Raw genomic sequence first — 9,481 nt, forward strand, 5'->3', positions numbered from 1 at the left:
AAACGAAAAAGTAATAATCCTTACAAATATATTCACAAGGTATAAAGTTGTTTTAAATATATTTTTTTATTTATTTATAAAACTTTGACGATGGCTGAGCACAGTGGTCACGTTAAGGAACCAACGACAGCAGTGTTGTCTATAATAATATTGTTCATTATTGTTTGTGTATTGAGCTTCGACCTTCGTAATGAAGAATCCTTTTGGCCAGCTATGTGAAGTCACAGATTGATTCAGTTTAATTCAGTTTATACTAATGTTAGTTGTGGTCTGGATGGTTGTCTTCATTGTTTTCGGACTGTTAGCCATTTGTTTATTCATATATAGGTACAATATGTATAGTTTTACCCTTGCTTTAATGTCCTCTTATGGTTCTATTATTCATAGAGTAATATTTCATAGCTTAACTGTTTCTATTAGTGAAAAAAACATAATAAATAAACACTTGGACCTTGGAGTACTAGTGCTAAAAATTTTAAAATATTTATCTCCTCACTTATTGCCTCCACTGGTGACAAGAAGGCTGGTGTGTTTTTGCCAAGAGAATAGGTATAGAGAATCATGTATGTGTATGACATGAAAAATTAACTAAATTAGTATTTCATTATTATTAGATCATGACAATGGGAAAGAAAAATTAAAAATAAAAGTAAGAAACCCCAGAATCAATAAACAATATCATTAATGCGCCATTAAATAATTAAAATGAATATTGTTTTAAAAGTTTAAGTCGAGCGTATCATTGGTGTGTGGTGTAAGTGATAACTAATTTAAGGAAAAGAAAAAAATATTTAAAGTCTCTAAGTTGTCCATTTAGTCAAACAGTGGGGCTACCATGCGTCTACTAAAATTCTTATTGATATTCCTATAGGTAGAGAACTGGAACTCCTTGCTACATGTGATGGCTGGGGTGAATTTTCTAATACGTTATGCTGTCTATTCTGGCTGGCTGGCTTAGGCTGTTCATTTACTAGGTGGCGAATGCTAGCGCGACCCCGTCTCGCACCACCCAGACGGACGACTGCTCACACGTCATGGTTTTTTAGTCAGTAGGAGTCTGACGTAATCATGAATACCCTCTGGCGCCTGCGCGCCGGAGGGTATCCATGATGGATTTTCCCCATGTAAAAAAGCTATTCATTTACTTTGTGATGCTTGAAAAGTGAACGATGAACCTTGTATTGACAAATTTTTAATGAACTATTGTACAAGATTTCTTTGCTTTTTTAGCCAACAAATTATAGACATTTAAAAAAACTTATTAAACATAAAAATGTATAAGTAATAAAAAATTTGACTGCATTGTTATAAAAAAAAACAAAACCAGCATAATTCTTGTTACTTGGACCTTTTCTTTAGAAAGAATAAACTTCACAAACCTTCTTTCATGAAGGTAAAGTAACAAAGTTTATAAAAGTATTTGAAAGACCACTTTTATTGCGGTCAATCCATTCTCTATATTGGTTGCAGTCCAATGCTTTTCTTATTTTCACACTATAATTTCAAAACCTAAGATCGGTTAACTCAGCGACTTAGTGTGTGTGTGTGTGTGTGTATGTGTGTGTGTGTGTGTGTGCGTGTGTGTGTGTGAGTGTGTTTTGTTTGTGAGTCAATATATAATAATGTATAATATATTAAAAATGCAGCACTTGAATGAGTAACTTCCCGTTGGAAAAAAGTTTTTAAGTTCATTATTCAACAAAAACGCCTATTGTTAATTAACAAAAAAAATCCCGACCTCCGCCCTCTGTCGGCTGAGCTTTCTCTTTTCTATCTTCTGCGTGTTTTTAACATACACTCTTGATCGTACACCAAAGAGCTCAAGGTCGCTCTAACGCTAAAACAGCGACCGTTTAGTAGAGGATAGCTTTTTACTTTTTAATAATAATTAAATAATTTGACAATATTTTATCGATATTTTGGTATTTTATAGTACTGAGTATGTCTATTTACACTTATAAATAATTTTAAAATATTTAAATTAATAAAAAAGTTAAAATATACACTTTATTTTATAAATGAAAATATATTTAATTTTCATGTTCTCTATTATTATTTATACTATGATGGGACGTATTACTATCGATAGGTGAATTAGAAATAGTATAATTATTGAATACATGCAAAATGTCACACATGAGTTTACAAATGGTAAAACGTTTTTGATATTCCTCTCATGTCAAAATGTCACCAGAAAACAAGCATGTGTCGACAATAATTGTGATACAAGTTTTGTCGGTTTAAAAATCTTTATTACACGTGTCACCAACAGGAGAAATAGGTCCTTAACTAAATAAATCTTTTATTCAGTTAAAGGCTCGTTTCAGTTGTTATTAATATAGTTATCGACTATCATAATAGTATGTTTATATATAATATATGTATTTCATATATAATTATGTTATAATATAGTTATCGATATGCAGCAGTTGAAAGTTTTATCAGTCATGTATTTTTATACGCAACCTGTAAAGACAAAAGTTGTAATTTATTAGTTAAGGCTTAGCAGACCTTAAGAGTCTGTTCCTTTCTATTAGTAATCATTTTTGGTAGAGATTCTAAGTATCTAATGTTCGTGATAAATTTTAGGAGTGAGCTTTGTGTGAATAATTGTGTTTGCTCACAAACGAAAAAAACCGACTTCAATTTCATCGACGAGTAATACAACGTAGATCGACGAAAAAATAGTCAAAATCGGTACACCCAGTAAGAAGTTATTGCGGATTTTCGAGAGTTTCCCTCGATTTCTCTGGGATCTTATCATCAAATCGTAGTTTTCTTATCATGGTACCAAACTAAGGATATCCCCTTTCCAACAAAAAAAGAATTGTCAAAATCGGTACATCCAGTAGAAAGTTATGCGGTATAATACAACGTAGGTCGACGAAAAAAGCGTCAAGTAAAAACGCATTATTAGATATAACTCGAAAAGTAGTTGTTAGATCTCAAATAAATTTAAATGGGACCAATTGACACACACCACCTTTCGATTAAAAAAAAATTGTCGAAATCGGTCCACCCGGTCAAAAGTTTGAGGTAACATACATTAAAAAAAAAATACAGTCGAATTGAGAACCTCCTTCTTTTTTGGAAGTCGGTTAAAAAGGACGTAAGCGAATAAAGCTCAATGTTATCTCTTGTCTCTGTCATGGTTATAACATTATAATGAACGCTTATTGCTATAGATTGTTGGTGAAAAACGTTTACAAAAATACTCGAAACAAAAGCAGGAGTGATGTTTGAAAAATTTCATTAAAATTACAATTCGGTACGAGGAATAAGATAACTTTAAAATACTTTCAGAAATGAATATAAAAATTATTACCGGAAAAAGTTATTCAAGTTTTTTAATACCAAATATCTTTTGAGAAATATTAATATTAAAAAAAAAAAAATAGTTCGGTAAGCTGATTTAAAAAAAAAAATCTTTATTTTGCTATATCACAAGTGTGTTTTTATAAGAACTGAGTACATGGATTATTATTTAATTTAATTACTTTTTATGATACTAGTATATAAACTTAAATTAATATCTTCATTTCGCTATGTCAATAAGCGTAAATGTAGTAATATAGTGTACGTAACTTAGCTTGATAAAGCATTTTTATTACGGTAAAGTAAATAAACTTTGGTTCAGTATTTCGATTTTAAATTTGTTTTCATCATTTAAATTAACTTTGTAATCTTATACTATTAAACGAGCAATTCTTGTATATATGTATATATATAATCTAAATCTCGGAAATGGCTACAACGATTTTCATAAAATTTAGTATATAGGAGGTTTCGGGGGAGATAAATCCATCTAGCTAGAATTCATTTTTAGAAAATGTCGTTTTATCCTTGTTTTTTGGGAGTGAAAAAATATCGTTAGAATACGAAGGTAAATTTCGCATTTGTCAATTAGTTACAATAGCTCGGTGGGAAATCGGCCGGTCGGGATCAACCGAGAAGGTCATGGTTCAAATCCCCATGTCCCTGATCAATTATTTTTTTCTATTTCTTTTTCTAATTGCACTCTTTTTTTTTATTTAAATAGCAAGTTCTTATTTATTATTATTGTATCTGTAAAATCGAAAAATATTATTCGTATTATTTATAAAAATATTATTAGTATTTTTTATATTGTTATATATTTTTTATTATTGTAAAAAAAATACTATTCATATTTTATAAATAATGTAATTCGTATTTAAATATGATTTTCAATAATTGTGTTTGCAAACGAAAAAAAATCGACTTCAATTACATCGACAAGTAATACAATGTAGGTACACGAAAAAATAGTCAAGAAAAACGCATTATCAAAGATTACTCCAAAAGTTGTAATCAGATGTCGATGAAATATGATCACATGATAAACATCGGCTTTCGATTAAGTTAAAAATCATCAAAATCGGTACACCCAGTAAAAAGTTATACGGATTTTCGAGAGTTTCCCTCGATTTCTCTGGGATCCCATCATCAGATCCTGGTTTCCTTATCATGGTACCACACCAGGGATATCTCCTTTCCAAGAAAAAAATAATTATCGAAATCTTTTCATAAACGACGAAGTTATCCCCGAACATACATTAAATATATATATATCGATTCCTCCGGCCGAATTGAGTAACCTCCTCCTTTTTTGAAGCCAGTTAAAAAAGACTTCATCCAAACCGGCAGCGAATCATTTTAACTCTCTCTTCTACTACTAATCCTTCACGATTTGCTAAAAATACCGAGCTGAGCTCGTTCACCCACGTACTATTTGTTTATATTAACATAAATGTCAATTATGAATGAAATTTTGAGCAGGTTTAAGAGTTAAGGCGCGAGCTCTGCACGTGTTTACGTGTAGGCGTGTTAACTCCTTAGATTTCACATTCATGCTCTATTCAGTTGACGCCGCAAATGAACTATGAATATGTCCAGCTTTATGTATCTAAGTTTATCAAATATGAGATGTTATGCTTAGCAAATGTATGCTAAGAAAATGTTTTTTATGTAAAGTCAGCTAACCTGGCGAACTTTGTATTGTTTAATTTTTTTTAATGAATACATCGATTTTTTTTTAAATTTCTTGTATACAAACCTTGTCCAGAAAAAAGCGAATGAAAATAAAAAAAATATCTAAATAACAGTAGGTACTGCGTTTAAATAGTGTTGTGTACATGGGGCGAGTGATATAGCCAGAGCTGCCGATAATTGAGAATAACTGGGAAAGGTAGGGAGTTAAGCTAGCAACATGAAATGTTCCTTGTCTTGCTGATATAACCAGGCTTTTGTATTCGCTTAGCGCTAGATGGAACGCTTGCTTGTTTGTAGTATATCATAAAAGGTAGAAAAAGGTGTCTTAATAATAGGGTACGCTAGGTTTACGAAAAATGGAAAATGACTATCGGAACTTCTCGTATATCGGGCAGTAACAGTTTGCAATGAAATGAGTGTTTTATATGTAATCCTTTTATTTTAATAAGGAGTAAATATTATAAATATTATACATATTATTATAATACAATTCACAACTTAAGATATGAATATTTACAGATAGTTATGGGATCAATCATGTACGCGTAGAATGGTGGCAGCGTTTTCCAGTTGAATTGCTATGCCGATTCTCTGGACACAAAAAATGTGACAAAAAGTTGAGACAATAAGACGAGAACACGAGGAGTTATAACTTTTATTTTTTTTTAGCACTGTTACTTCAAGTTCCAAGTTTTTTTTTTGTTATTGTATAAATTATTGTAATAACTATATTTTTGTTTGTAAATCAAATTAATTTTGTAATAACAAAAATGGACGAGCGTAGCATTTCAAATGAAATTTTAATTCGGTTAATGCCACGCTACATAAAATCACAAAACTTTTCCGCTTATAACGTGATGAAAAACAGTAAAGTATCACTTCACATGGTTAAAAGGGGTTATACGTGAGTTAAATAAATTAATGAACTCGGCCTCTGAACAATTAAATGCGTACCTAAAATAAAACTTTAAAAATATTTATACTTAGCTATATAACAAGTCAAGTTGTGTCTTCATGGCTAATAATAATAAACAAAGTGTACACATTTTTCTTTGAATAGTAATGCCTTAAAGTGTTAGCAGACAATGAAGATGGTTACGTGGACACTAGATAAGTTGGTACATTCATATGAGCCGTAAAACGATCAACTAAACCACTTTGATGTCGCTTTAATCGTGCACACAATCTAATTGCTAATTACTCTGCCAGATTTGAAAAAAGATACAATTGTCATATTCATTATGTTCGCCAGGATTTGTGGACATCATGCTGTCAGTATTTCCTCGTTGAATTGTAATTCTGATAAGTTTTGAAAAATAAATAAATAAATTGTTACCATTCTCTGCAACTCTATCAAGAGTTTCGACTGCAAAATATGCCAAGAGGAATTTTCTGGCAGAATTTAAGTATAGCCGCGAAGCATCGTTAAAAATAGAATGATTTATTATCATTTCAAGATTTTATTAATCATATATTTAGGCATTTGAAATGCTGAACATTGAGTTTTTTAAATCATGTTTTAGGTGTGTCAAGAAAAATTTGTTATAATATTTACTGTTTACATATGTTTTTAATCCTCGCTAATATTATAAGATTAAAGATTTTGTATGTTTAAATATGTAAATAGTGCTTTAAGAGTGGAATCGTAATCGTAAATGCAAGAGAAACGACGTGCGTCAGTTCGTCTAAATATGAAGCTTATCACAAACTGCAGCGAGATTTACATATTGAACAGAACTGCTAGCTTTATCCTATTGTTAGCTTAGTGACGAAGAATTCGAGCTAAATTATAAAATCAATACCGTAGCTGCGATGGGAAAGCGGTGCAACAAATACGAAGCGAAGGCGATATGAATTTTTAATAGGAAAAGTTATGGATGTGTTTACTTAAATACATATTGTTACGTGTTAGGGTTCGAAGGATTTGGAGAGAAAGACCTGCTGACTCTTTTCAAGACTTTATTCACAAGCACTAGGTCCAACACAAAGCACTAGGTTCAAACACTAAGCACTAACAATGTCCTAAGTCGTAGCCAATGTCGTAGGTTTCGCTAGTACCACTCTTGATCACTAGTTTTCACTCTTGAAGTCGCCTCGAAGATCGCTCAAACTGAACTGTACTCGCTCGCCTCGCTGCGGTTATTTATATCGGCCGAGACGAGGCCCAGACCATTCTGGAAAGTTCGCGCATGTACCCGGTTTTCGAGACTATACTTCTATATAGTTCCACAGTTGCTCCTCTAACGCCATCTAGTATTGAGTAGAGAGTTTCATGCGGTCTCTGTCTTTGTGTGGTTTCAATGGTTGCCGCTAGATGGCGCTAGTTTCTTCGAGTGTTCGTAACACTACTCCCCTCTTAGAGATGCTCGTCCCGAGCATCGTTGTTACTGCCATGGTAACGCGCCAAACGGTCTAGGTGTACCACTTTGAATGCCCCTCTTGGTTGCTTTTGAATCCTGTAAGTCACATCATTCAGTCGGGTAACCACTTTGTATGGACTGTCCCACTTGGTCTGCAACTTTGGAGATTCCCTTTCCGGCGGGTTGGGTTATGCAGCCACACCAGTGACCCTTCCTTGAAGCCGCTCGCGTTCGATTTCCGGTCGTATCGGGTTTTCATGTTCTCACTTGACTGTGAACCATTTTCCCGAACCAAGGCGTGTATATAGCGCATTTTTTCCCTTAAATCGCTGACATAGTCTTGTACGGTATTTGGTCCCTCCGGTGCCCCTCCAGTCAATAGGTCTACTGGTATTCGTAATTCTCTACCGTAATTGACATACGCCGGGGTAGCTTTTGTGCTCTCATGCTCGGCGGTTCGGTACGACAGAAGGAAGAGCGGTATATACTTGTCCCAATCTTTTTGTTTGTCGTCTACCAATTTCGCCAAATGCCTCTCAAGGGTCTGGTTAAATCTCTCAACCATTCCATCAGACTGTGGATGGTACGCGGTGGTCCTCGTCTTATGCATGCCCAAAATTCTGCATACTTCCTGGAATACTTGCGATTCGAAGTTCCTGCCCTGATCGGAATGGATTTCTAGAGGCACGCCAAAGCGACATATCACTTCTTCGACTAACTTAGAAGCGACTGTTGTAGCTTCTTGGTTTGGTATGGCGAACACTTCGGGCCATTTGGTGAAGTAGTCCATGACGACCATAAAATACTTGTTTCCCGATTCCGTTACAGGAAATGGACCCGCTACGTCAACTGCAATTCGTTCCCACGGTGCACCGACGTTATATAACCGCAGATTCCCACGGCTCCTGGTCTGTGGTCCTTTTACAGCAGCGCAAGTAGTACATTTGCGGCACCAATCCTGTACATCATCTCGACAATGCAACCAGTAGAATCGTTCTCGCACTTTTGTTAACGTCCTCTTGACACCCAGATGACCTCCTGATACGCCATCATGTATTTCACGGAGAATATCTGGTACTCTCGTTCTCGGGACAATTATCTGAAGGTGGAACTCTCTGCCGTTAGTCTTCTCCCATTTCCGGTAGAGTATTCCGTTTTGAAGTATCAGACTGTCCCATTGAGCCCAGTACGCCTTAGTGACAGCGCCAGTGGGTGCAACCTCACTCCAGATTGGTTTTACGTCACCCCGTTTCTTCCATGTGATGATGTGCCGAAGGTCGTCATCTCTTTCTTGAGCTTCCCTCATAGCATCACTCTCCCAGATACCCAAAGGACTTGTTCTTGTTAGCTTTAATGTTACTTCATTAGATTCTTGCTTAACACAATGTTTGCAGACTTCCGAACACGGCCTTCGTGAGAGTGCGTCGGCATTCCCATGCATTTTTCCGCTGTGGTGTTCCGCCTTGAAGTCATACTCTTGATCCCGGGCAGGAGGCGAAGCCCTTTGCTTCTTCAGCTCCTCTATTTGTTCCTCGATCCTCTTCATCCTTGCTATCTGGGTCTTCTTCTGCGGACAGTTGAGCTGAAGATGGCCCCTCTCGCCGCACTTGTAGCACACGACTCCATAGCTTTTCTTCGTAGGAGCCTTGACCTCCTTGACTTCCTCAGAGACCTCGAGGATCTTATGGGTCTGCCGTATGTCATGGCGAGCAGCCTCGACCTCCAAAGCATGCGCCAATGCTTCCTTTATCGAGGTATGGTGACGAAGCCTCACTGCAGCTCTGACCTCCAGGTCTTTGATTCCGTCGACAAATGCTTGAACAATATTTGCGTCTACCATCTTGGTATCTGCTCCTGGGTGTGCCTTTCTGACGAGTTTCTCAATTTCCAACGCCCATTGTTGTAGTCCTTCCCCTGAGCGTTGGACTCTGTCACGCAGTTGGGCACGGAATACGTGCTCCAGGTGTCGCTCCCCGTATCGGGATTCAAGTGCCTCCATCAAGTCTTGGAACCCGTTTCCTGTATGTGGCAGTGCTTCCAGAACCGATAAAGCCTGCCCTCTGAGCGCAACAGTGAGAGCGGTCAGGCATTGTTCTTCCATCCGTTGGCAA

The sequence above is a fragment of the Melitaea cinxia genome, chromosome 2 (assembly GCF_905220565.1).
Source record: "Melitaea cinxia chromosome 2, ilMelCinx1.1, whole genome shotgun sequence".
NCBI classification, from domain to species: Eukaryota; Metazoa; Arthropoda; class Insecta; order Lepidoptera; family Nymphalidae; genus Melitaea; species Melitaea cinxia.